Source organism: Ambystoma mexicanum, chromosome 6q (genome assembly GCF_040938575.1).
Source record: "Ambystoma mexicanum isolate Mex_15411 chromosome 6q, UKY_AmexF1_1, whole genome shotgun sequence".
In the NCBI taxonomy this organism is placed as follows: Eukaryota; Metazoa; Chordata; class Amphibia; order Caudata; family Ambystomatidae; genus Ambystoma; species Ambystoma mexicanum.
The window spans coordinates 273,453,360-273,481,087 of record NC_090937.1 but is presented as its reverse complement, the minus strand read 5'-3'; the positions used below and the strand labels follow the sequence as shown (position 1 = coordinate 273,481,087).

Here is a 27,728-nt window from a genome sequence, read left to right as displayed (position 1 = left end):
CAACGTCACCGGAGGTATATATAGCGCGTGCAGTGTCCGTTGGCTTTAGTTCCGATTTTCCGCACTAACGCTTCAGCTACGGTAAACTTAATTCCTTTGTGAATACACCTTCGATGAAATCTTCAAAAATGGCTTTGTCATCGGTATCTTCTACTTGGAAGTCGGGTTTCAAAAAATGCTGTGAAAGTGGGTGGAAGATGTCCGTTACGAACCCCCACAGAATATGCTTGCGGTATCTGCGATCCGCTCATCCATCATCTGAGTTTGAGGCCTGCCTGTCAATGACGTTGAAAGCCCCGAGAGAGTGCAGAGGGAAACTTGTGGCAGGTAGGACCCATAAGTCCCCATCAACTGTCGAAAAGACAGACATCGGACGAGTCGAGAACTGTTTCTCCCCGCTGTAAAAAAAAAGTAAATGATCCCGATCACGAAGTGGTTCCCAACACTGGTCATCGTCAAGACACTCGAAGAAACTACGCCATAGGTCACCATCTTCGACGTCTTCGAGTTCCTCTCCGGAACGGGTCGTATGTCCAACTCAATCAGCCTCCCCAGCTGAATGGGAAGAGTTTAGGCTCAACATGATGAAAGTATTTGAAAATGCAGCCTTGACCCCCTCGAGTACTGTCAAAAGCCATGCTCATGTCGAAAGACCCGATCAGCATAAAATCTGTGCGCCTTCGGGCCCGGCAGGCAAAACTCCTCAAGAGCGTTCTAAGGATCCCTCGAGTCGAGAAAAAGTCCCTTCGAGGACTGAGTCGTCAACGCCATCAGTGCCAAAAGCCCATCAAAGGTCATCGACGCATCAGGCTTCAAGCTCCTAGATGCTACAGGCGTCTAAGTCATCGACACAGTCATCTAATCCCTCGACGTCAACGGTATAGACAATTATGGCACCTTTGACGACGAATATCATGACACCGTCGGGTATCATTGAAAAAACATATACCTCTTTACCTATGGTTGACTTTTTCAAGTCTCTTTCCTCGATTTATGAGGAGGCCGAGCCATCATCTGATGAATCAAGACCTTTTGGCCTCCAATATGGTACGCCATCAGTCCGTGAGGCCCTCATTTCTGAAGAATCCAGAATAAAAGACATTCAAGTATGCCTACATGATGCAAGTGGTTTGAACACCTCACCAGAGGTAGAGTCTGGCTGATCAGATCCATCTGATCATGCAGAAGTGACCTATAGGCAGTTAATGTGGAGGGTGGTTGAGTATATGGGATGGAGTAGACCAAGCCCAATTTTTGAACACGATGACCTGACTGATATTCTAGACAGGGGACCTCAGGAAGACCCAATTATTCCATTTCATGCAGCTTTACAAAAGCGTGTAACTACCAATTGGGAGGCGCCTGAATTGAATCCAGTGGTCAACAAGAAACTGACTTCTAAATACAGGGTGTCAAGCAGTGATCCCTATTATTTGTCAAAGCACCCAAATCCAGAGTCTGGTGGTACAGGCTGCCACCTCAACCACAAGACAAAACGCCTTACCTGATGGGGATGCTAAGCGTTAAGACGCTCTAGCCAAGAAGGATTTTTCCGGCTGGTGGTATGACCCTTAAGTCAGCAAATGCCACATGCACGTTGGCTAGGTTCACTGATACCCTTTGGGCGTGTATATCCATAGCGGCTGACCATATCGCTGAAGGGGAAGAACGAGACAAGATTTTGAACATAGCGTCCTTTCCATCATTGACTGTGTTAATTCCTCCAGACTGGTCTCTACTCCGCTGACAGAATCAGCAGAGCAATGGCGGCTAGTTCAGTTATGCAAAGGTTTGCCTGGTTAAGGAAGTCTGGATTTGTCTCAGATGTACAATCCAGACTGCTTAACCTTTGACGTGCACAAGGCCGATAAGTCTGGAGAAACTGCAAACTTCAAAGGTAGCAACCAAATCCCTTGGTGCTGCGATTAGATGACATCCAATTCGCCCCACGGGTATGCCCTGGAGGGGTAGGTCCTTTCGTCACTACTCCACATTTGGAAGAGGCAGAGGACAGTCAGTCAAAAGAGGCCAAAGAAGATTCCCCCGAGGTGGACGAGGAAGAGGTACTAAGACCGCCTCCAAAGCGGCTACTTTGTCGTCAGCCGCCCCAAAACCTCTCTGAGGACTTAGTTCGCAAGACTGCAGTGGGAGGAAGACACTAAGAGCATCTAAAATAATGGCAAGCTATTAATTCAGATGCATGGGCATTGGAAACAGTTGCCCAGGGTTACTGCCTTCCTTTTCTAAAAAAAGCCTCAGTCATCCACCGGGGTTCAGAGTTCCAGATCCGCTTTTTATGCAGGAAATCTTGACCCTGCTAAAGAAAAGTGCTATAGAGCAAGTACCTTTAGCGGAGAAGAACAAGGGTTGGTACTCCCTGTATTTTCGAATTCAAAAAAAGGACAGAGGATTGAGACCCATCTTAGAGTTAAGAGACTTGAACAAGTTCCTCAGGTTGGGCAAGTTCAAGATGGTTAACCTTTCTCAGATCCTTCAGGCCCTCCAGCTTAAGGACCGGATGGTATCATTGGACCTTCAGAATGCTTACTTTCATGTGCCAATCCATCACAAGCACAGAAGGTACCTGAGGTTCCCTGTTGGCGGTTCTTATTATTAGTTTCGAGTCCTGCCATTTGGGTTGACCTCCGCCCCAAGGGTTTTCACCAAGTTAATGGCAGTGGTGGCAGCGAGTCTCAGGAGAGGGGGAATTCACATCTACACCTACCTGGAAGATTGGCTGATCAGGGCCAGTCTCCCAAACAGGCCCTGGAACATCTCAGCTCCACCTGTCACTCCCTTCACAGACTGGGCTTTTCCCTCACCTTCAAGAAGTCTGACATGATACCATCTCAAAGGCTCAAATTTATTGGAGGAGTCCTGGATGCATACCTGGGAAGTGCCTTGCCACCAGAGGTGAGGGCTCAAGACATTCTACAGATGGTCACCAAATTCCAGAGTGCCCTACTTCTCCCAGCCTTAGACTTTCTTAGGTTGCTCGGCCTCATGGCATCCTGCATTTTTCTGGTGCCAGAGGCTCGCCTGAGAATGGGACTTCTCCAATGGGCTTTCAGGACTCAGTGGTCCCAATTCTAAGGAAGGATGTCAGACCTCCCACAGATTCCAAGCAGAGTCTCACAGAACCTTTTGTGGTGGTCCTCTCAGGAGAACATTCTGAAAGGAGAAACTTTTTGGCAACCATGGCCAGAGATAACCATAGTGACGGATGCCTCACTCACGGGGTGAGGAGCCCACGCCAATGATCTGCTAATCAGCGGCCGTAGCCTCATCAGAGTCCAAACTACACATCAACCTTTTGGAGCTGAGGGCAATCAGACTAGCGCTGAAGGAGGCTTCCTCTGCATTACAGAGGGGATTACCAGTTAAAGAAATTGTGCAGCTGCCACATGGTCGTCCGTACATACTTTGACCAAACATTACAGTTTGGGTGCACAGAATGCAACATTGCCTTACCAAATAAGCCTTCCCGGCCTGAAGAAGAACCCAGACCCAAGATAACAAGGAACATCCAGTCGAAAGAACGTTACCAGTGGTAAGTAGCTTGTTCTTCTGTGGTTCCTGGTACCCTGCTTGCCTGGTCTGTCTGTACAGACTTGTGTCCATCCACACATTAAAGTCCCCTCCAAAGATAAGGTGCCCCTGGCCCTTGTTCATTATTTTCTCTAGCGTTCTTTGCAGGAATCTCTTCTGGCCTTGATTTTGGGTGCTTCCAATTTTCCTACAAGGGATCCTCGGTTCATCACCTCTCTGGTATCTGGTTTCTTGGAGGAACATAACAATGATGCCTGACCTTTTGAATTCATTGGCGACCAGAGACTTTTTAGTAGGGGAGTGGAGCCCCTTGACATTCAATGTATACACACGCAAACTGTCCTCCAGGCCTGCCCTGCCCCACTGTATCAGCCATATTCAGATCCTATGTCCCGCACAAAACTCAGAACAAAAGCACACCCCCTCTTAACTGGAGACACAACTTCACGGGTGAACATAACATGAGCCTTTATTTATAAACTAAGTTCTCTAAACCCCCCGTTCCGTAGACAACTCAAATTCGATTGCCCCCGTGCCAACCCTCGGACCGCAACAAACCCCTTAAAAAATCAACACTTTAAACATTTCTTCTACCCCACAAATCGACTTCAGCATACAACTCAATTCCCGCCGTTCAGGCCTCATCTCCCCTTGGGTGTTCCTGACGGGGGAGCCTCCACTGCCCTTTCAGCTTGCCCTCTCCGAGCCACCTCGGGGGTATAGTATACTCAAGACGTATTGGGAGGGGTCGTGTTCAACCTCATGAATTTCCTAGAGCCCGGGATCCTTTTCCTTCTTGGTCCCTTAATGCGCCAGATGTCTCTATACTTCTCTCCCTGTGGGCCCAAGGATGTTCCTTCTTCCGCTAGTATTTCCTTCGTGACTCTGTGTATTTCTTCCGTCACGAGCCTGTGTTTCTGCCCCTCTAACGCGAAGGAGATGGAGAACGGGAATCCCCAACGATATGACACTGCTTTACTGTTTAGCCACTTTGTCAGTGGTAGGCATAGCCGCCTCTTCGTGAGGTTCAGCAAGGACAGGTCCTGAAAGATGGTGTCTCTCGCCATACCGATCATCACCGCTCCCCTGCTCTTTGCCTTGTCGAAAATGTTAAGTCTGTCTGGGTAATTGTGGAATCATGCCAGTACTGCTTTTGGGCCTCCGGGAGGACCGCCGGCTCTGTGGACCCTCTCAATTTTGGTCTCATCAATCGAGTCGTCTTGGAAGAGGAGTTTCATGATCTCATTTATTGTTTGCCTGAGATCTCTTTCCATCTCCCCCTCTTTCTCTGGTATCCCGAAGAACCGGTGATTGTTCCTCCTCTCGCAATTCTCGAAATCGTCCATCCTTAGCACCATACCCGCCTCTCTTCTGTCCAGCTCGCTCATACTCCCATCTATTTGAGTTTCCAGAGTGTCTAGGGAGGATTGGTTATGCTCCAACTCTTGCAATCTCTCTTCCATATTGTTGAGTCCGACATTGATCTTGTCGACTCTGCCCCCTGTATCGGCTCTCATGCCCCTGATTTCCTCCAGCAGTTATGTTATGCTCACTTATATAGCGCACGGTCGCCGAAGGCATCATGGAGCTGGCGAGGCAAATAACTGATAACCAGGTAACAAGTGAACGTCAAAAAACTGCAGTAATCAGACTAGATGTGTTTTTAAAGCTTTCCGAAAAACCCAATGATTTTGCATGTTTTTCATTTCAAGCCGGATGCCATTCCACAACTGAGCAGCAGCGATCGAAAAAGCCTGTCTCCCAACACAGGCAAGCCGGAAGGAGGGCATGCAAAGCAGGCCAGCGGATGCGGAATGCAGCCAGCGCTTAGGGAGAACGCACAAACTTAGTACGAAAATACTCTGCTCCCTGATCGTGTAGCGCATGATGGACAATACACAGTGCTTTAAATGGTATACTTCAAGCCACTGGAAGCCAGTGGAGGGAACGCAACACTTAGGAAATATGGGCCCCAAACGGTGATCCAGTTGCCACCCGAGCAGCCAGATTTTGAAGCTGCTGAAGTTGGGGGACCAGACCCTTGGGCTGTGCTAGATAAAGAGAATTACAGTAATCCATTTGCGTCAATATCATAGCAGCCACAACCGGTGGACGTAATGCCGCTGGAATCAGGTGGAGCATCTTTTTTAAGATTTTCAAATGGAAATGCCCAGACTGGCCCACAGTGGATACTTGGGCACCCATAGACAAGGTGGCACACATCATCACCCCTAAGTTACTCACCTTCGCCGAAGGTACCGGGAGAGAGAACCCAAAGATGCAGGCCAAAACAAAGTAATCCAAAGTGAAGGATCAGGGGGAGAACCAACCACCAACACCTCTGTTTTGTCCCCATTCAATTTCAACCAGTTGAGGCACATCCACTCCCCCACAGCTGTCGGGCACTTATGAAGGCACAAAGACACGACACCTCAGTACCGTCCCGATCTAAACGGATCAGGATCTGGATGTCGTCGGCATAGGAATAGCACTTGATGGCGAAGGAGCGGATGAAGCGCGACAGCATAAAAATGTAAATGTTGAAAATAATGGGGGACAAAGCGGAACCCTGACGGACACCACAACTAAGGGGACAAGAATTTGATGTGTAAGGAGGAAGAGAAAGCGATTGGAACCTATTGGCCAGAAAAGAAGAGAAGCAGGCCAATACTTGACCTGATATGCCAATCTGGGCAAGGTGTGTGAGCAGGTTAGGATGGTGAGGTCAGCAGTGAGGCGACATCCCTCTTCGCCTCTAGCCGCCAACGTCCCTCCTGCCTTACTATGCTCTCCTGCACGCTTGCCTTGGTATGCAAAATCTGCAAGACAGGATTTGAAATCCATACAAGTTTACACCTCAGTGGGGCAGCCCACGGGTGCAGATCTCCCTTCGGTACCCCACCCCTTGTGGGGGAAGGGGCCAAGAGAGGGTCCGGACAGCGAGAGCTCCTTATAGCTCAGTGTCGGAGGAAGGCGGGCCTATAGTGTGCTGTTACTGGGGCTTGGCTCGGCCAAGTCGGCGCACCCCCACCCCCGAGGCCAAGGGCCACACACTTATGTCGCAGGTCCAGCTGAGGTCACACGTGCCAGGAGGCACAATTCTCAAACTTCCAGCATGTGGCCCACGACTCCCGGGAGCGCCAAATGGTGCCCTCTCCACACCATAAACAACCGGCGTTACAAGGCCCAAGACCAGGCAGCCAGTCACACGGGCCTCCCCCTCGCACCAGATGGTCACAGTTTAAACCTGGGCCCTCTGTCCGGGTCTCCTCCAGAACAGGGGACTCCAAGAGGGGCCCCAGCACCCTGCACAGTGCGACTGTGCACTCTTGGCTCCAACGTCATATGGTCACTGGACCTGTGTCGAAGAGGTGGGCACACGCCCCAGGACTGGGGGCCCCCACATCTCCTGCTGCCTCTGCACGTTGTGAGGTCTAGTCTCTTCGTTCAACGCGGCCCGGGCCGTTCATCTGAATCCGGTGTCCGTCTGTGGGAGCCGCAGCTCGGATTTTCTGAGAGCTCTGGTGGGGGTAGGGGGGGGGCAGGGTTTAGCCCTTTGTTGGGGGGTGGGGAGGCAACAGACCCACCTCCGGGTCGAGTCAGCCCATTCCGTGACACTCCTTGTCCACAAGCTCCAGGCCTTCCCCCCACGAATACTCTTCGTCAGTGCGGTGAACCCCCCATGGAGGGCCGTAACTCCACTTGGGGAGCACTGATTTCTTTCGGGTTTTGGGCCATATGATGCCTGCCGGATCCATGACTCACTTTCAGGGTCCTCCAAACATCACAGGGGCCATAGGTGGGTACAACCACGTTACTTAGGGGCCCGGGTAATGGAGGCGCGCAATCAGGTGACTTCCATCTGTGTGCCCCCTTGGAGGCCCTTTAGTATGGCATTTCATCTTGTGGCCCCCTGGCAGGGAGGCTTCTCCTTTGGCATCCCCCACCGAAATCCATCAAGACAAGCGACGCACCCGGCAGGGGCACGCTGCGCTCGCCGCACTCTGCACCACCTCCCTCTGTCTCCAGCTCCCTTGCCTCCTGCAGATCCTAGCTGTAGCTCCACGGCAGACCGCTCCTCTGGTCTTAGCTCTTTTCGAGGGAAGGCTAGGAGAAAGGATGTACTGCTGTCATTCCCGCTACAACATCTCCCTCTGGTTCTGCTAGATTGTCTGCTCTAACAGAGTTTAGACGCAGACAATTCGCCCGAAGAACGACATCCAGGCCGTTCTATTCACATTGGAGATTATACAGAAGGTTGCCTTGGAGACGGCGTCCATGTCAAGTGCGTCATGCTTAAAGTCACATGATGCAGAGGGGCGTTCTACGAATGTCAGAGTGAACTTATTTAAATCCAAAACAAGCGGACTTTAAGGGCTTCTGATTACATTTCCGTTCTGAAGTTCAGTTTTTCTACGATTTGATACTTATTCTGCTACTTTATCTTCAGTGGTATTGCTCATTCGCCAGCCTCCTGTATTCATTCGTTCTTTTCATGGAGCCTTGCAGAGTCCTACTTTGAGCCTTTTCTTTGGCTACTTGCTCCCGAGATCTTAAGGTGAGTTTCCTTGGCGCCTCTGATATAAACTACGACTCCTTCTCCATAAGACAAAGACCAGAAGGTATGTAGTTTACATGTAGGTTTATTCTCCTCTGGAGTTAACTCCTGCACCGCCATCATTTCTCAGAGCGGGCAGTTATTCTTGGGAATCCGGCACTGCCATTGTTTTTCAGCGCAGGCGTTTGTTCCTGGTAAACATCCCCGCACTGACTTTGCTTCCAGGCTAATTACTGATTATCCAGGTTCTGACAGCAGTGTTAGTTTTGATGTTTTCAGTCCTGCCTCTCCTCTGCAGTCTTTATTTGTGTATTCACCACGCAAAAGGGAACAACTATATTACCACGCAAAAGGGCACAAACATTCTCTTTCACTTGTATTACTTTGTTTTGTGGATTAACTGCTATTGGCACGGCTTCCTTTCCACCACGCACTGCTACTTCCACAGTGGACCATTTCCTCTTTATTTCCAAGAACTTCAGAAGTGCACTTGAACTTATCGGCCGCTTTCCAGCAGTGCACCTACCCGTTTCTAGTGCGTCCCTCGTGCCGTTCGGGTAGTAGCTTCCATACTAACCTTCCTTTCCCTGGTCGTTGGTTGCTTTACCCTTGGACATCTTGGAACAATTCCTGCTCATTCACCTGGAATTCTAGAAGTGGGTTCCAGTATTTTGCTTCTGGAAGACCACAACAGGTTAGTGTTGGTTAATATCAGGTACAGCATCTTGTTTAGTTTAAAACCCCATCAGTTTAGTTGGGTAGATACTGAATGGCGTCTCTTTTTTCAGCCTGGTGAATTCCTGTTACAATTTCCGTGCCCTTTCCATAGATTTACTAATCTAGCTGTCTAGTTTAATTAGCTAGAGGGGTACATTAATTGGAAGGTCTGTATTCTACAGAAAGACCAAGACTCCTGAAGTAGTTGAAAATAACCTGTATCCTTTTCTGTGATTCAGGTGAGTTTATAACTATATTCTCAGTACAAGTCTGTCAACTGCCCCATACATGCTGGAACCCATAAGTGTTAGGGCATGAGACTTTGGTACTTGGATCTATAGGGCTAAGTCTGGCCCTCCCCCCACACTTCCTGACAAGGCCAGAATGCTGGCCTTCTCACAATTGGGCATACGCTTTTGTCTCTTGATTCCCTCATGGCAACTTCTTTTCATGTAACTTCCCACAATCCCCTAGATTATTAGTCTCCTTCTGTGACATCACTGATGTCCCTACAAATGCAAAATAGGGAGGCTTACACATGTTCCGCTGCCTAGGACCCCATTAATCCTAGGTCCGGCAGTGCCCACATTGATGCTGTTTGTCCCTCTCTGCTTTCTTATGGGTGATTTATTTACAGAATTGGTTACATTGGTTGTATATAAATCACTGCCTCACTCTGCATACAAACACTCAGCATGGTTTCAGGTGGTTCTATTTGCATTCATTCTGCATGTTGTAAATAAATTGCTCTCTGGTTCTAACACAAGATACATATGTCGAGGGTTTATATGCATTGTTTGGGGCAGGCGGCTTAATCAGAGCCACGCTCATTACTCTTTAGGCCATGCCCACCAACTTTTTAGACGGCACCCATCTCTCATTGCACTGGGAGGAGGAAACCTCAGTAGGAGGTTGGTTAGTTTTAAGCAGGGGGTTAACACTCAAAGGAGCTGATGGAGAACAGGAGGAGGTGGTAACAGGCCAAGGAGGCAAGGGCATGAATGTATCAGGAAGCAGAGTTTGGCCCAAGGCAGCTGGAAGAAGCGCAAGAAAATAGGAGACCCAGGCAGGGAAATTAAGGAGTCTAGAAGACAGAGGGACCTAAACTGTGAAGGAGACCCATGGAGCTAAAGTAGTAGTGGAGGCTTGAGTACTACTTAAAGGTGGTGAAGACTCTTTCCGTAGCCAACCGTGGCTATGCAGTTCGAAAGGCCTGCATCTAGATAATTGGCCAAAGGAGCAGTGATCACCCTGGTAAAGTTCATAGACTAGGGTTTTTGGTGGTCCCTATGAGTTCTTCTGTTTGGTAATGCCTTTTATTTTTGTGCACCCTGTGGATAAAAAGACTGAAAATATACTTCCTGGGTCTAGTCGTTTGGGTGTCACACTAAGTCTTTGTTAACAAAACATAGAGAATGCTAGCTTTAAATGCAGCTTTTCATGGCCACTGGAGCCCATGTAAAATATGTTCTTGGGAGTTTCCAAGATTCCAAAGCAGTGATAATCAACGGCAAAACGAAATATTACACAGTCTCTATTATAAAGGATTGTAAAATGTAAATTTCCGGTGTATGGATGCTCGGAGCACTGTTAGGTACATCCAGTGGGCATGTTCAGGCAGCTGCGGTCTGCTACTGCAAAAGCCAGCAGTCTCTGATGGACTAGCACGCTTTCCTTGTTTTATGGAACAGGTGTGTCTGCAGTTAGCTTTCATCTTTTCCTTTACCAAAATGTCTTGGAGACAGTATTGACTGATGGGTAAACACGGTTTGCGGTTTTTAATGAACCTGTGCTTTCTCTCCAGAAACACACAATCTGTTCTTTGTGGCACCACACTGTATAGAATTTTTAAATCTTGTCAGCCGCCACTGTAACGAGGAGCCTGCAACCAATAAACTGGTCATAATTGAGCTGTGTTAGTGGCCCAATTACTTAACAGTAATATTAATTGCACCAAGTCCTTGTCACAGTCCTTACATTCATGGGGGGGGGGCTGCCTTACTAGACAGTCTCTAAGCGCTACCCTTTCCAAATCAACGTGGGAGATGGGACCTCTCCTCTTAAGTCCCTTCTCTCTTGCAATGTACATTTTTATAACTGGTGACCTAAAAAATTTCTTCACACGAATTCTCTTTCCTGTTTAATACCAAGCTGACGCAAGACAGCTGACGGCAGGCTTACATCTAGAACTGTGACAAGGAGCATTAGAACTCTATTAATTACTCGTAACGCTCATTACACAGAGCCATTACATTCTTGTCATTCTTCTTCTTCACAGTCTTACATGAGGATGTACCAAACCAGTTTCAGCACACAGTAGGCCATTTTTCAGCTGCACACCAGAGATGTATTCAGTGAGCCACTGACATGAAAAACTGTTTATCCAAAGCTTGCGAATACGTATTTCCCCCCAAAACAATTTCTAGTTTCTGGTAAATATTGTAGGTACAGATCATAAAGCTTCACAGCATATTTGTGAAAAGAGCACAGATACCCCACCTGCTGCCTGACTGTACGGAGACATGTATTGAGGGCCCAAGCTACGACGTCTGTGTGATGCGGCTCATCTAGTGCGACCTAGGCAGGCTCCTCCGCCAACACTGTCAAAAACCATATCTGCAGTTCTCTGAAGATAAAGTGATCCTGTGTTTGCCCCTCTCTTTCAAACCAAAAAGTGGGCCCTCATTCCACAAAAGTAAGGCCCCTAATTGTGAAATGTGTCTCCCTCAGGTTGTGCCGAATTGTAAAGCAACTTTTGAAGAAAGAAGTGTTAGGGAGAATTCTCTGTTTAGGCTGAATTTCCTAACCTAGTGAGTCCCCCAGCAGCTTTGCTGGATTTTTGGGGTTTAATTGTTTCTCCTGCCAAGAGTGAGACTCTTTTACCCTCACTCTTGGACATGATTTGAGTGTGTTCCTTTGACTCTAGATGAGATGTGTTTATTGGGCTATGGGGTCTTTTACTCCATAGGGCTGCATGTGTTTTTGTGATATGTGTTACACAGCACCCTCAGTGCAGTAACACAGGGGTGTCATAGTGACCCCCCAGTATAGACTCCATACCCTGGGACTGACTACTGTCTCCCAGGGCATGTAAAGTCACCATTGACTTTACTAGTCTTAAATTCTGAACAGAACCAGTACAAACCATCATATTGTGGACGTACTGGCTGGGGCAATTCGATTGCCCCGGGGTCTGTTAGTCGAGGGGGCACGTCTCCGTCCCCCCTGATCGAGTTTTGGCTGGTGGCAGTGGATACTACTTTTTATATTCAACCACAAATATTTCTCTCTGGGATTTTCCCATTGTTCGAGGCTACTATCTTTATTTATTTAATTACAATAGCCTCGAACATACCGCTGGTTTATTTAATTATTATTAATTCTCGGGTTGGTATTTTTTGCCAAAACTCGGTTCTAAAATGGCGTTTGTGTTCTCTTCTGTGACTCCAACCCAAGTCGAGCCCTTTGTTCCACCTTTTGGCGGGCTTCTCCACAGAGGCCCTCCAAAGTGGTGCCACTCTGTCTGGGGTACTTAGGAGGGGTTGAGGGGGATTTAGGCACCCTGGACTGAGTAGCCTAGGCAACTCAAGTCGCACTCTGTCCTGATTGGCCCACTTAGCATGTTTGAGTGACAGCTAGGCTGAGTGAATGGGGGTTTTCTGCATAAAAGCAGGGCTTTGGGGACTGGAACTTCAGAAGTCGCCACAGGACCTAAGAATCCGACGAGGGAGAAGCTGAGCCGACCTGCCACGACGACACCACCGGTGGAGCCCTGCTGGACCGTCTCACCACTTTTCCCAACGACAGAGGAGATCTCCGCCGGAGAGTCTTCTTCCTTTGACTGGTGGGGATAACCAGTTCACCATCTTTTCGCCTTCCCGACGCATCTCGTGGCCGCCTTGCCTGTGCCAAGTACCCCGGCAACCGGAATACCACGTTTTACCACGACCGCGAAATAAAGGGTAATACCTTTAACCGGAAAACTCTGCGGCTGGTTTCTTCCCTGGCAGTGCAACGACCTTCAGCTTTCCTCCAAGTTGAGATCTTCTCTTCCCCTGGACGACGCCGAGACTTGCACCCGCTGCCAGGAACAACTGCCACTGCTGGAGGATCCTTCCCACTTAAGGTACCGTGTTCTGCCTGGCTTCCCTTGCCACCGACTGTACGGGGTAGATTTAGCCCCCGGCTTTCGAACCTGGGTTAGCCTGGGACACCCTGGCTAAACTTTTCGGAGCCTCTCTAAACTCTTTTCGAACTCTCTGCAAGACTTTCAAAGCCTAGTGTAACTGTGTGATCTTGGGCGCATTTGTGCTCTGCTCTCTCTAAGAGTGGGCCCAGCCTATGGACTTTGGCTCACAAGTGACTTTTGCTCTTCTGCCTTGCTAAAAGTGTTCCTAAATCTTAGAGTGGTGTATCTTTCCATATTCTGTCTTTTTCCCTCCCTTTTTCATGAACATATTGGAGTGCCATCTATAGTTAAGCGCTCACCTCTGTCTGGAAATAAGTGGTGTTAACTAAGACTTGTCTGATAAGGAATACGGGTTGTATATATTATAATAGTAACTGTGTTTAGAGTGTTTTACCATAAGAGTGCTGGAGTGTTTCAAACAGTGTGTGTTTAAATAATGATATACTTTGATACCAAAGCTCTGGTCAGTGTATGCTTGTGCTATTGTGTCTGAGTGCCTATTGTGTATACTTTGCATACTGCCTAACTCTTCTTGAGTGAAGTCTGACTGCTCAGCCACAGCTACCACGTAAATCTGGGTGGTACAGACTGCTACCAAGTGGGTTTACTGCTAACACCTGTCGTCCTAAATCTTTTGCAGTGTTCCCAAAGGGAACTGCACAGGTTTTTGCCTAACAAGAAGTTTCATTGGAACTTTGGGCAAGGGAAAAAATGAAACCCTTTGTAACACCCTTCGGACTGCAGGGATATTCCAAATGGCAACTGAAGTCTTAGACACGGCGTGCCTCAACTCAAAGCTGCGAAAAAGTGTCCAATAGTTCCAGCTGTCAAACCACCCTCCCAATTTACTCAGAATGTTGGTCTACTCAATGGGATTTGATATTTAAGGGGGGCACTAGGGTATCATACACTACGGTCAATCCTCGTTATATGAACTAGAAAGTGGGATATAAAAAGACCATATGTATACACTCTAATTTCCAAGAAACCAAATCTAAACAAAGTGGGGAAAAGAAAAAGATTCAATTCGCTTCACTCCTTGTATAGTTACAAATCCCAGTAGAAAATGTAATGATGAGAATCAATAAAAGATTGTTAATATTGAAAAAGGTTAACTCTTAAAACATTATTAGTGCATTAACTGTAAAACCTCTAGGTAGTTTCACAGATAAAATAACCTAGTCGGTCAAAATTACATATACCATATTACTAAACAGACGCTTTTACTAAACAGATGCTTTTATGACCATTCATTCAATCACAGTCTCACTACATTACCATACACAACAATTCTAGTGATGACAAAAAATGTCTCAAGCATTACATTTCTTTTTAAATGATTAGCTTTGTATTATTGATACAGCCTCCTTCACCATTGCACCCACCCATGCCCTCTGCACAGCCCTGGCTGCACACTTCACCTCAAAAACACAGGATATCCTATCCTCTCTCTTCCTCACCACCTCATGCACCAACATCTCTTGCTCCATCCTTGGCCACCTCCACCCCTCCCCTTCTTCTCTCTTCTCTCTCCCTGTTACACCTGAGGAGGTCACTAGACAAGTCTGGTCTATGAAAGCCTCCTCCAAGCAGGTGGACCATTGTCCCTCCAGAACCATCAAGGACAACATTGACTCTCTTGCCCCAGCCTTGGCCGACCTCTGCAATCTCTCCTTCGCCACAGGAATTTTCCCCACTTCTCTTAAACATTCCATGGTGCACCCTCTCCGAAAATAAAACTTCCGTGGACCCTTCCATTCCGGCAAACTATTGCCCTGTCTCTATCACCCCTTTCCCGGGCAAATTCCTGGAGAAGCTGGCTATTTACCAGTTTACCGTCCACACTGAATCTGTTGGCTGCTTCCATGACCACCCGTCTGGCTTTAGAGCATCCAGAGGCACGGAAACTGCTTCTGAACACCCATGAAGACCTGCTGATTCTAACTCTCACTCTGTCCTCATCATACTTGACCTATGTTCTGCCTTCGATGCAGTGAATCACAGCACCCTGATCGCACGTCTCTGTAACAACCACACCAAGGTCTGATCAGTGATGCCCAGGGCCTCAGACCGGCCATCCCAGGTGGAAGTGGGGTCTTTTCTCTCCCCTATCACGCTCTCTACTTGCGGTGTCCCCAGGTATCTAATCTATCCCCCTGGTTTTTCAATGGCTATATGGCCCCATTGGCCCGCATGATAGCCACCTTCACCTCCAACTTTCAGTATTATGCGGATGACATGCAGCTCCCCTTCAGGCTACCCTCGGCCTCTTCCTCTTCATCACTCCTACCTGACTGTCTGTCCACAATTCAGTCATGGTGTGCTGCAACCAACCTCTGCCTCAATGCCATTAAGATAGTGAATATCCTCATCTTGACCACTGCTCCTGCCTTCCCTCTTTCTCTCTGGTCGGCCTCCCTTGGCCCTGCGCCTTCACCAACCAACGAGGCAAAAAACCTGGGGGTCATCTTCGACTCTTCTCTCTCGTCGCATATCACGGACATCTCTAAATAGTCCAACTACCAACTGCACCTTCTCGGAGGTATTCTACCTTTCTCACCTTCCCCCAGAGGCTCACCGTCTCCAGAGTGCTGGTCCTCTCTAGGCTGGACTACTGCAACAGCCTCTTTCTCAACCTGCCCTCGTTTACCCTACCGTCCTCTTTTACTCATCCAGAACAGAACCGCAAGACTTATCCTTGGCCTCAAGCTCAGGGACCGCATCTCTCTGGTGCTGAAAACACCCTTCACTGGTTCTCCGTGGCTGCAAGGATTACGTTCAAGAGCCTCTCTATTGTCCACATGGCTTTCTGGGGCCTGGGCCCACTCTACCTGCAGCTCTCTCTTCATAAATACTCGTCTTCCTGAGCCCTCCGCTCTTCTTCCTTCAATCCTCTGTGGATGAGCCGCTTCTCCAAGTAGAGACTTGTGGGGAGGAAAGGGTTACGGGGGGAGGGGGAGTTTGATCTTTATCTTCTGCATGTGCCTCCCTCTGGAACAGCCTCCTTGCCTCTCTCTGTCTTGAGCCGGAACTCCTTAAATTCCGGAAACTCCTCAAGACCTTCGTCTTCCCAGCCTCCTTCTCTCTCCCTCTCCCCTGCTAACCACCTCTTCTGCTCTCTTTCTCTGTCCTCTACTTCTGCTCAGTTTCGCTGACTGGCTGCTTAGTGTACCCTCAGAGCATCACAGGTTCCAGCTTTCCTTGCCAGTCAGCTGCACTTGCCGCAGCACTCCTGCACTTTTGTTACGACCCATGAGAGTTGTATCTCTCTGCACTTAACCCATGTTCTGATGGGACTGGGTGCTCTTATCCCTATTGCCCCCTCTCCCCACCCCCTGCACTTCCTCTCTGTTCACCTGCACAATCTGAATGTACCATGCATAGTAAGATCATCTGCCTTGTCTTCCCCTCCCATGCATGGTTGCACTTTGAAACACTTGTGTATGAGCGCATAATAAATAAACTATCAATCAATCGAGGTTATATAAATCCCAACATGTTTCTTTCCTTCTAACTTGTTCTTAAATAGTTCCAGGAAATTCTTCGGGGGTGTGTCCTGATGTTGAATGTTTAGTCTGTATGGCAACATTAGGGGGCTGTCAATCACTCCCTTATCCTTCTTTGGTTTCCTGTATTCAGAGATATAAATAAACACTTGTAACTGTTCATTGTATTAATGATAAATCTCTTGTTTATTCATTATTTAAAAACACATTAGTTTTGTTCTAATTGTAAGTCTCCTCTCTATTAAAAACATACCTATCCTACTCGATGCGACTCGAATTAGGTAGTGAAGAAGATCAATTCCTTCTATATCTTTCTTCCTGGATGATAACAAAGCAAAGCAATGCTAGGTCACTAGCTTAACCCCCTTAACTGCCATGGGTATTTCCCGCCAGTGCCAAGACCTTTTTTGGTGATTTTGGTATGTCACCATTCAATGCCTTGTAACTTTTTTGTTACAAGAGATATCTCGGCCAAATTTGGCCCCTTTTTCCCCCTACTTATAGGCGGTCGTAACGCCACCCAAGAATCCTTGTTTGCTGTAGGGGGGTCAGAGAAAATAACCAAAAAGGGAGAAAATTGTGGTTAAAAAAAAATGCCAATAAAATGATGTACAAAGAAGCCTGTGGTTTTTCCCTTGTAAGAGCTAGGAACAAATGGTTTGCTGTGCTGAATTCCCCATTTTCCTAGTTTCAGGAACAGGTGGAGTGGAAACTAATAAAAACATATTTTGATATAGTTATCAACTGTTTTGTGAGAGGTAGGCCATTTTCTCCTTTTTTCCAATAGGACATGTGTGGAAGGAATGGAAGGAAAGGGGTAGGAAAGCTGAATGGGATGACAGAAAGGCATACATTTCTGAAAAGTAGACAAAATTCCAGGTTTAGGAAGGGGTGTTTTGCGCAGGTCAGGCAACAACTATGTAGGGAAATATTCCATAGTTTAGGGAAAAATCAGGAAAATGACAGAAAGAAAATATATGTGGTGGACATGGTTGGCCCGGTACGACAATTGCTTCTGTACATTTCGAGAAAAACAATGCTCCCCTACATTCCCCCAACTTTTCCAGTTAGGAAATCACACATTGTTTGTAATGTTTCATAAAACAAGCCAAAAATGGAGCCATGGTACACAGGAGTTTTATGCTTACGGCCTAAACATACGTACTTAGCATGTGTAAATAAGGAAAACAAATGTTGTGAGGAAGGGCAAGCATACATTTCTGGAAAGAGCACAAGCAGACCTTTTGAATGGTAGGTGACTTGTGCAGGTTTCAAAAGTGTATAGTGCCTAAAGCAGTGACTAAATGTAGGTCCCATTTGGGAAATGAAAGGGTAGTGTGACAAGTGTAGCAGCAAATGGGTCGAAACGTTATGAAAACCACGCATACAAACACAAATGTCGTACCTTCCCACGTTCCCACAGGTGTCCTGACGAAAACGGTACTTCATATTGGAACCGATTGGCGCAAGTCAGACCTCTGTGGATTCCCATTGGTGTCTTCTTTTCGGACATGCATGGAGTTCCTTGTTTTCCTTGGTGGCTTTGACACCCTAAGCCCAAATCTGTAGGTTGTCCACATGAGCAAGATTCCTGCAAATCTGCTGTGCCGAAAGACTTGGGGTTACCCGTGTTTTAGCCTTTTCCCTTTGCGTCCAGGTAGGTGCACCCACACATGTGCGGTACCGTTTTTGTCAGGCCACCTGTGGGAACGCAGGAAGGTAGGATATCTGTTGGTGATGTGTTTCGGTTGTTGGGCAGAAGCAAATATCTCTGACAATTGTTTCTTTTCACCAAATGTCAGACAATTCCCTCTGGCCACCCACGAAACACGCCGCCATCAACACACGGCCGACCTTCCAGCGTCCCCACAGGTGTCCCAATGAGAGGCAGACCACGTATGCGTGGGTGTCGTACCTGAGTGAGAATGGGTAAATCATTCCTACAGTAAGTGCTCTCAGTAAAGAGTAAAGTGCTGTCAGTAAGCCCATTCACATGCACCTTTGCTCATACTTCTCTTACATACAGGTCACAATGCAGTCGGACAGGCAAGGTGGAATTTAGCACAAGGAGGAACCTCGTTGTGAGCAGTGATGACACGACAAGGCATCCACTGTATCACTGGCCATTCATACATCTTTCGTGTCTGCAGTCAGTAGGCATCCATTTCAGCAGGCGCACCTCTACCAAGTCACTTGCACCAGAGCAAGCGTATATACACACTTACAGCATGTGGACATCTGCTCACAATGCAACCGTGTCTCTAGCAATATCTTGTACATCATTTTCCAGCACTTGCATATCAACTGTGTCTGCATTCAATTCTGATGTGCTGCCAATCGTAGCTGCACACTCACAGCAAGTGGACATCTGCTCACAATGCAACAGTGTCTCTGCCAATATCTTTCACATCATTTTCCAGCAATTGTGTCTGCATTCAAATGTCATGTGTCTGCAGTCGTATTTGCACACTGATAGCAAGTGTACATTGGCTCACTTGGCTACCTGGCCTACATGCGCTGTCCTTCACACCAACTTCGAGGATGCCCATAGCAAATATGTTGAAATGTTCATATGTGCAACCTTACCCACAATAAACACACAACCTCTAACATGCTGTTAATTTCTGCAGTGCTGGGAAACGTGCATTCACAAAAATGACATCAGCATGTTCTACGTAGCTTTACCTCACTCACACGCCAATCGTATCCAAGTCCTTCCTACAGAAGACCTTTCAGTTATACCACACATAACGTTAGTTGAAGTAAAACAATAAAGAAGGCAGGGTGGTACGATGTATGCAAAAAACTGCCGCCATACAGATGGTGTCCAAGTACCACTTTCATGACACTTAGTACACGTCACTTTGGCTCCCTCCCTTGAGGTCTATTTTCAAAAGACACCTCTTGAGTGGCGGGAACCTGAATGGTGTTCCTGTCTTCTCCAACGCACCACTCAAGTACAGGGAGCGGGACTGGTGTTTCTTTGCATGGCAAGCCTTAGGTGGATGAGCCAGAATCTCGTTTCTTTCCAATGTACGCCTGAAGCGGAGGCAGCTTCACTGATGTTTTTTTCATAAGGCAGGCCTGAAGTGGAGCGAGCAGCACTAGCATGCCTTGCCAAGACACCCCAAAGGAGAAGAGAACCGGAATCGTGTTCCTTTCTTGTGTAAGGCACGCCTCCAGTGGAGGCAGCAGGACTGCTGTTTTTTGTAAGGCAAGCCTCAAGTGGAAGGAGCCAGAATTGCATTCCTTTCCAATGTACGCCTGAAGCAGAGGAAGCTTCACTGACGTTTTTCTCTAAGGCAGGCCTGAAGTGGAGCGACCTGCACTAGCATGCCTTGCCAAGACACCCCAAAGGGGAGTGACCCAGAGTGGTGTTCCCTTCTTCTCCAAGGCACGTCTCAAGTGGAGGGAGCTGGAGTGGCATTCCTTTCCAAGATGCGCCTAGAGTGGAAGGAGCGTGATTTGCATTCCTTTGCAAGTTGCACCTTGCGCAGAAGGGAGCTAAATTAACATTTCCTTCTAAGGCAGGCTTGAAGTGAAAGGTACCGGAGTGGTGTGCCTTTCCAAGGCAGGCCTCATGTGGAGGGAGCAGGACTAGCATTGCTTGCCAAAGCACACCAAAGGGCAGTTAACCACAATGGAATTCCTTTCTTGTGCATGACACGTCTCGAGTGGAGGGATCCATAATGAATTTTCTTTCGCAGGCACGCCTCAAATGGAAGGAGCCTGAATTGCGTTCCTTTGCAAGTCACACCTTGAGCTGAGGGAGCTAGACTGATGTTTTTTTTCGAAGGCAGGCCTCAAGAGAAAGGTACGGGAGTGATTTGCTTTTCCAAGGCAGGCCTCAAGTTGAGGGACCAGGACTAGCAATGCTTGTGAAGGCACGCTAAATCAAGTGAAGTGAGTTGCAATGCTGTTGCATTTTTATTGAAGGTACACCTCCAGTGCAGGGAGCTGGAGTGCCATTCCTTTGTAAGACCTACACAAATTCAGAGCCTAAGGGGCCCTTTCAAGGATGGGCTTTTCCGTAAATCAGTCGATCTACCAATACTTTTCCTTTGTATGATACAAAAGGAAATAAGACTGTAGGCAGAGGGCTGCCTTGGACGGGCATTGGCGACAGTACACCCGAGTATCCTTCCTCACTCCTTGTTTTGTACACACCTTACATTTTCTGTAAGGTTGTGTCTTCATGGCTGTGGCAGGAACATAATCAGCAAAGTGTCGATCTTGCAATCTGGCCACATCTTCTACCCCTGGAAAGGAGGGAATTTGTACATGACCATAGTCAGAGATTGAGCAACTTCTTTTTAAAGTTCAGAAAAGAGAGGTTGTTTTGTGGAGCAGCTGCACGGTACACCACATAAGCATTGTGCGTAGCTAAATGCATAATGTGTATGGCCAACTTTTTGTACCACATGCGCGACTTGCGTTCAGCATGGTATGGCTGAAGCTCTTGATCTGCTTTATCTACTCCACCCATGTACTTGTTGTAGTCCAGAATGCAGTTGGGCTTCCACACTTGCTGAGCCTGCCCGTGCACAGTTACTAGTGAAGTACTTTCATCATGATTAGTACTTAGTATGTGCACATCCATTTTATCGCAAAATTTTACTGCCAACAGTTCATTCCGCCGCAATGCCATGCATGCTCCCTTGACCAACTTCTTATACACAAGTTGTCTGGGGAAGCCTTTGCAGTTACTGCGGATTGTACCTCATGCCAGTGTACCCACATTGTACAATTCCTTGGAAGAGTGGAATTCCTGTGTAGAAATTGTCCACATACAAATGGTAACCCTTTTGGGAGCAATGGTGTGAGAAGATCCCAAACAATCTTCTCACTTGTCCCTAAATGGGCTGGGCAGCCCAGAGGGTTTAGGGTAGAGTCTTTTCCAGTGTAGACTCTCATGCTGTAGGCGTACCCAGTGGTACTTTCACACAACATGTACAACTTGATCCTGTATCGTGCTCTCTTGCTCGGAAGGTACTGCTTGAACTGTAGCTGACCTTTGTACAACATCAATGATTCATCAATGGAGATGTTCTGGCTAGGAACATACACCTCTGCAAATCGCTGACTATAGCGCTTCAGAAATGGCTCACGTTTGAATAGCCTATCAAAATTTGGGTCAGTTCTGGGTAACGCTGCCGAGTTGTCATTGAAATGCAACATACGTAGCAGTGCTTGAAAGTGATTTATACTCCTTGTTGCTGGATAAAACGGGGTTGAAAATACCACTTCAGTAGACCAGTACATTGAGATAGAAGTCTTCGGCGTTATTCCGATGAGCAGATTGAGAATCCAACATTTTCTCATTTCAACATTGGTCATTGGAACCCATGCTTGTGCTCTGGAATGGGGTTTTAGAGTGGGACCCCTTGACCTCAAGAACTGTGCAGCGTATACATTGGTTTACTGAACCACATCTTCAATGAAGCCATCAAAAAGTTTGAAATAGTCAATAGGCTGAAACCCATCTGTATTTTCTGTGCACCCTGATATACCAGTGAAAGGGGGCACAACAGGCTGAGCCATTTTTGGAGGGACCCACTGCGACTCACCAGCCATGTCAGGAACCACCTGCACGTCCAGCATGTCCCCTCACCCTTACAGGTCCCCTACGTGTGGGAAAAGATGCATGTACTCTTTCATCCTCTTCCTCATCAGATGATGAGGAGGAGGAACTACCATCAATGGAAAAGTCACTTCCCCAAACACTTTCATGCTTACCCTCAGAAGCACGATCTGTTTCAGATTGCATATCCAGCACTGTGCCTTGCTCTGAGCCGGCCTCAATCACTGCAGCGAAAGCCTCTGCACAAGACATTGTTCGATGAGAAGCCATGACTACTGTCACTATGGAACCCTTTACTGCCCAAAGAACAGATACAGACTGAAACAATAAGTATGTGTGCTGTATGGAACCTAGTAGAGTAAGTGGTATTCAATGCCACAGACCTACACCACACAAGTACGCCAAAATGTCCAGACTCTGCTCACAAACTGTAGCAGCCCTCTGCAATATGACATACTCTTCGCACGCTACAAAAAACAGAGTACTTTTTTGCAAACACTCACGTGAAATGATAAGAACCAGCTCACTGCTTTCTTACAAGTGGGTAGACAGCTACAACACACCTGCACCTAAAACAAAGACCACAAAAAAATCTAAGGAAGATGTCCTATTCCGCTATACATTACACAAATACAAGTATGGGGACGAGGATTGCACCCACAGTACCAAATCAGAGACAGCCAATGCGCGTTGCACCCTCCCTTCCTCCATGGGGTGCTGGTGGATGGGAAATGGAGGTGACAAGCAACCATGTAACGTATCAGTGATTGGGTGAGTTGAAAAGGCAGAGGCAATCAAGACACAGACAGGGAAGATAAGGAAAGTATGTGGCAGACCCTTCCAGACAATTGCTGGCACACTTGACAAAACCCCCTACTCATTCACATAGGGTTCTGTGTTGCAAGGGGGAAGGTCACAAGGACGGAACTACTGCAAGGGCAAGCAAGTGGAATTAGGCTGCTGAAAGTGGTCATGGTCAGCAAAGAAATCAGCAGCACCACCATATTGAATACATTCACATGCTATGAACACTAATCAGTTGCTAGGAAGTTGGAGTCTCACTGTCAACATATGTACTCACAATTTTATTACCATGCCATGGCGGAGTCGGTAGCAGAGTCTTGGAGTCTGTTTGTGCTACCTTGCTGTTGTGTGGACTCTGGAAAGTCCTCTTTCTGTGACTATTAGCAGCAACCTTCAAAACCCCCAAGCGACCGCGGAGTCAGTCGCAGAGTCTTGGAGTCTGTTTGTGCTACCTGCTACCTTGCTGTTGTGTGGACTGAAAGTCCTCTTTCTGTGACTATTAGCAGCAACCTTCAACACCCCCAAGCAACCGCGGAGCGGGTCTTGGAGTCTTGGAACTCTTGGAGCTCTTGGAGTCTTTGAGCTCTTGGAGTCTTTGAGCTCTTGGAGTCTTTGAGCTCTTGGAGCGTTGGGGCGCCCTGGGCTCTGCGGGCCACAGTAACAATTTAGCGAATTTACTCCGAGCAATATCTGAAAACATCTGTGTTGACTCCCTCTAAAACATCATGGCAAAAGTACCTGGTCCTTTAGGACCACGGACACGACAAAGAGGGAAAATAGATATGACACTGATGACTTTGATCCAACACTCTTCTTTGCAACCAACCATTGATGAGATGTATGCGAAATCAACACAAAAGTCTATGCAGCAGAAAAAAGCGCTGCGCTTCAGGATCCAAAGATAAGCCTTAGTGTTACTTTGAATCCAGCAGACTTAGAGCTGATGCGAGATAGACCTGCTGAACTACCCATACAAACCGTGATATTTGATTTATCAAAGCACCCAAAGCTCTTGGAGATAAACTTAAAAGCCCCTCAAGAAAACTCTTTGCCGAAACGCGCCATCTCCCAAAAAACACTAAATGACGATTTAGAAAGCTTACCTGTGCTTCCGCGATAGTGTGCGTCGGATGCAAATGCGCAAACCACTCTTTCGCCGCCAAATATGGAGTCTAACCTCGCCAGGTAGGACTCTCTTGAGAGGTGCAGAGGAGCTGACTGGCGTCCCCAATACGTGCCCGGGAACACCTGCGGCCCTTGCGCTATCGGGTACCCCGCCAACGAGTGTTTCTCCTGAGCCTGGAGACGTGTGTCCTGCTGAGACACCTGCGGGCCTAGTGCTGCCGAATACGCCATTGAATATGGATGCAGGGAAAACAATGCAGCACAAAACATTGAAATATAACCAACTGAAAACAAATATTGAAACACAAGTATTGCCATCTTTGGAATCCTCTGACATGCAGAGCGGAAAAGACGAGATTGCATTAGATATTAGAACCTTACAGGAACAACTTGAAATGACATCAGCATGGCCTCAAACCCCTGGACCTACTTGGGGCCGGGGAAACAACATCATAGGATGGAACTCCCTAATAACGCAAGACACATCTGGAAAAGAGAACACAATGAATGAAAAAACAATTAAAAGGAAAGAAAAAGCACAAAGAGCGAAAGCGTTATGCCTACAAATACAGAACAAAAAAATTAAAAAGAGTCTGGATATAACCTCGACCACCAATCGGCCACACCATCGGAGAAACGTATATCCCTGGATACGATTGAACTAAAATCTATAATGACTCTGCATGAAACAATAAGTGAAGATCATAAAAAATTCCCGTGCCTGGAGAATAAAATACCATACTTTACTTCAACACCAATAGCAACTACTGAACATAACTTCTTTACGAATTAAGACTTTAAACAAATAACTCAATAAAAGCTACGAGTCAACAAACAGTGAAGAGGTGTCGCCTAATACCAAACATGAACAAGATCAGTTAAACCCAAATAAACAAGAGCAGGCTATTGGCGAACATTTAGAAAATAAAAACCTTGCATGAATCCCCACAACAATGTTGGACTTGCAAAATCTCTTGATTGCTACAACCACATAAGCATTAATACCCTTTATAAAATTGCATGAGGCAAATGTGGATGCTATAAAAGATCAAGCCACCCTTATCACGCTCATGCATTCAAAAGAAATTTATATTGAAAATGTTTTAATACAAGTTCAACAACGATTAGAAGCGGAACCAGAGATGAGCCGCTTATGGCAAACTAGATTAGCCGACATAGCCGTCTCTGACCGTGCAGACAGGACTCAAATTACAACGGTGATGCTGAAATTAATGAGAGAGATGTCAAAAGTATTGGCAAAGGGCAATGAAGAGGTTGTGGCCCCCGAAAAGTTGTCACACATAGAGCAAATACCTGTAAAGGAGAAGGTTAAAAAGAAGAGTGGTGACGCAGAGAATAAATGTGTAATGATAGAAAAAGATCATAAAAACAAAACACAAGATGAAAAAGACCAATAAAATTATAACATATTTACTCATTCAAAAGAGACTGTAAATACAAAACCCGGAAAGGACAAAAATCTGAAAGCAAAAAGACAAACAGGCTTGCGTGCTTTCCTCTGAAATGTATCCTTGCCACAGAAACTCAATAATCAGCAGAAATCTACGTAACCGATGTGGAGGCCTGAACATTCAACAAATGTTCAAGAGCCGACTAGGACGGCTGACTTGCAGATAATTTACAACAACCTGCGGACGAAAATGAAGCACAGCACATAGTAGATCTGATAGACCTTTCAACATATACTGACAACGATGATACAAACAAAGATCTTAAGAAAACAGATATAAGTGATATCTCAATGATTAGACTGGATCAATACACTGTGGAACAATTCTCAAACTCAATAAACTGTGACCTCTCTTGTGAAAAGGTATCGGATGATGATCTCCAATATACAAGGAATGTTACAACTATAACAAATCAATCACGAGAAAAATCGAGAACTTATGAAATATCACGATCTGAAATGACAGAAAAGAAGACAAAGTCTTTGACAAATAGTAACAAAGAAGAAACAACATATCCTCACTTAATCCCTTCATTGTTTGTAGACTTTAGAAAAAATAAATAGAGCAAATATACTCTGTCTATTTAAAGCTATACCAGAATTACAAGTTATAAACACAACAGACTTAAAACTCATGGAATTTCTAGACAAAGGAACTACTTGATGACGTTGACATTGATTTCTTTGAAAAAGAAAAAATGAACCTGGTCCTAAAAATGCATAAACAACTTGCATACTTAGGTTTCCATTGTGGAATTCGACAAACACAAGATACCATAAAGAATGGGATGACACTGTCATACACACGTCAAAGAAAGGAAATGGAAAATTGCCAAACAAGTATTGAAGAATGGCGAAATACAAAAACACTAACAAGTGATGGACTTGTAAAAAACTATGAAAATTCAAGGAGAGAAAATCCAAGAAAATATTACAAAAAGGAAAATAATGAAAAATATCTAATAAGACGAGTGATGACTGATGAATCAGACGATGACACGTTTTTCTGTGTCACTACTATAACAACCATCGGAATGGAAAAACCTAAATTGGGCAGTACTTTCATGGAATACACAAGGCCATAGTCATCTTTTTTCAGAAGTCGTTCCGGAGATAATGGAGGCAAATATAATCTGTTTGCAAGAAACATGGTTAACAGTTCAACCAATATGTGACGGTTTCCTTGTGTACATGAATCTGGTTATAAAACAAAGTAGAGGAAGACCCTCGGCAGGATTATTGACCTTGATAACACTTGACTCGGCATGGATCCCAATTATCTTAGGAATTTTCAATGTATATTGGAATCCAATAGCTATAAATTAGATAAGATTCATGGATCCCTTACTTACAGAAATAAACAATATAACAAACAAGCAATTGGACATGCAAATCATCATTTGTGGGGATCCAAATATACATATATTTGATATGCAAGGAACACCTCTGAAGAAAAGGGAACTAACTAGGAGAGCACAAACATGGATGAAAGAAATTAATTTAAGAAATTTGACATACGCCGGAAGATCCCAAGATGCAAAGAATCAAATTATTCCAACACGGATCAGAGGAAACTCAAAGGCAATATTAGATTACATCTATGTGTCATCTGGAATCCAAAAAGCAAAACAACAAACAGATACATTTACAACAACGATTGACCATCAAATTCTATCAATGACATGGTCTGGACAAGGACAGCCTCGACAAAAGAAACCACAATTGACAATAGAACTTAATGCACAAGGGACCAGGTTACAGTTAAATCCGGCTCAAATGGACCATCTAGCCGAAAGATTCAATCAAACAGATAAAAAAGGACCTGAAAAACGAAACTACTAATGGCTGTTAAATCCATATAGGAAAAAAATACTTTCCCCTGCAAAACAAACAGCTACACATTTGCACTATTATAACTGTGAGATTAAGCAAAGGAAAAAAGCTCTATGAACACTCTGTAGAGATTCGACAAAAATAACACTGAAGAAAATCGTGCTAAAAAAGGCACGAAAAACAAAAATACCGTAACTGGCTAAAAATTACCATAAGCACGCTGGATCAAATCGACTCAGAAAAAATGTTAGATGTCCTTAAAAAATCGCAACACACGACAGCTGTGGAGTTTGCTGTAACCAACACCTTCTAATACACAATGTTACAGAGGAAAATTGGAAATCACATTTTTCACACCTATACGGCTAAAGACCTGAGTCATTAAGGGAAGAACT

At 46.1% G+C, this 27,728-nt stretch overlaps 1 protein-coding gene across 7 annotated transcripts in view; it reads left to right on the top strand.

Moving 5' to 3' along the window:
- Positions 1-27,728, top strand: part of FAM13A (family with sequence similarity 13 member A) — a 2,868,510-nt gene that overhangs the window by 1,549,249 nt on the left and 1,291,533 nt on the right. The window contains exon 1 of one of the 7 annotated variants that reach the window (XM_069630749.1): positions 7,912-8,107. The exons of the other annotated variants lie outside the window; for them this stretch is intronic. The gene's annotated coding sequence lies outside the window, so the exon portion shown is untranslated. Of the gene's footprint in view, positions 1-7,911; positions 8,108-27,728 lie in introns of those variants that run through there. 7 annotated transcript variants of the gene reach the window in all.